This window comes from Frankliniella occidentalis, unplaced genomic scaffold (assembly GCF_000697945.3).
Source record: "Frankliniella occidentalis isolate FOCC.00 unplaced genomic scaffold, Focc_3.1 Scaffold65, whole genome shotgun sequence".
NCBI classification, from domain to species: Eukaryota; Metazoa; Arthropoda; class Insecta; order Thysanoptera; family Thripidae; genus Frankliniella; species Frankliniella occidentalis.
In genome coordinates this window covers 1,275,514-1,276,922 of record NW_026267195.1, presented here as the reverse complement: position 1 = coordinate 1,276,922, position 1,409 = coordinate 1,275,514, and the positions used below count along the sequence as shown (strand labels likewise).

Sequence of the window (1,409 nt, the reverse complement as noted above, 5' to 3'; positions counted from 1 at the left end):
ATTTGCTCCTAAACCACCTAAACCCTACAACTACTTTTCACAGTAGGTTCAGGCCCATCTTGCATTCTACATTACAACTCTCCAATTGTTCCCGTTGAAGGCCAAGGCACCAGACTAATAGTTGAAAACGTCACCGGTGCAAATGAGCAACGAAATGTGGCAAATAAAGAACTAGTGTTTAAGATCGGTGCGTTGTTTACCTTTCTTGAAACGAATTTTAATCGTAAACCTTTCTTGTTTTTACCGGCCTGTTCCTTTGACACACAACGGTTTGTTTCCAGCTGGTAGACGATGTATATTTCATCACTGACTCCTCTCGTTTCATTCGCTTGAGGGCAAAGTATGCCCGGAAACCAACATACGCCTACTTGTTTTCGTTTCAATCGGACTACAACCAACCTCCTCGCGACCCAAGAAACCGCGATCACCTTCGAAACGGTAAGAACCGTTTGGGTCCTCCACTCTCCAAGTTCATTATCACACATATGTGCCACTCGTTACGACATTTCTGTCATACATGGGAATGGTGTGTCTGCGAATCATCCATATGTTAAGTATTAATTGAACCTACTTTATTACCAGCGGTGATACACGGCGACGACCTGGGATACATTTGGCGAACTGAGCGAACCAAAGGCCTCCAAGACCTCAACGGCACAGGCAAAGCGGCGGTCGCTCTGCGGCGACAAGTTGCAATGTGGTCCAATTTCATAAAGTATGGGTAAGTAATGAGATCGCTCGTTTTGAAAATTTCTATGGATCGACAAACTTCTTTGAACAGCCGTAGTACTAATAAATTTCGTGGGTAGAATACGAACTATCTTGAAAGTTTTACATGCTATCAGTCATTTTAAGTCTGCTAGGAGTTACATTGTTTTAAGCGCGATTCTTAGTATTAACAAAATCGCGAATATTAGTGACAAAGTTTGTGAGTAGCTGCATTAAAATATTGTTTCAGAGATCCAACACCATCGACAAATGCGGGTTTGCTGTCCGTGCGATGGGCTCCGGTGCGACACTTGACACAACCAGCTTATTTGGAAATCGGAGAAAATATGACCATGCAACAAGGCGTCTTCGAAAATTCAAACAGCCCCTGGGCTGCTCTGTTCAGCAGTTTGCGGGACAATAAAAGTCTATAGCATTCATAAGTCTGGTTTTGGTTTTATGTAATCTTGGCTACACTCCGCGCCTAAAACAGAAGAAATGTTTATAGACTATTCTAGACTATTCAGTTTCGACATGGACTCACGTCGTGAATAACAAAAGAAACCACTGCGCGTGCGAGGGCTAAGGGGGGGGGAGGGGGGCTATGGGCTGTTGTTATTCCCGTGAGTCTTCATCAACATGTCTGGTCTGCCACCGGAAAAGTATGTTGGCTCCTTCCTTACTTTTGGCCCTCTATTGCT

General features: G+C 44.0%; 1 long non-coding RNA gene across 1 annotated transcript; it reads left to right on the top strand.

Moving 5' to 3' along the window:
• The first annotated feature begins 250 nt into the window (after positions 1-250).
• Positions 251-1,151, top strand: LOC127749553 (uncharacterized). The gene is made up of 3 exons (XR_008011221.1): positions 251-438; positions 583-721; positions 959-1,151. It is a non-coding gene; the product is annotated as an uncharacterized LOC127749553 (long non-coding RNA).
• Positions 1,152-1,409: the final 258 nt, after the last annotated feature.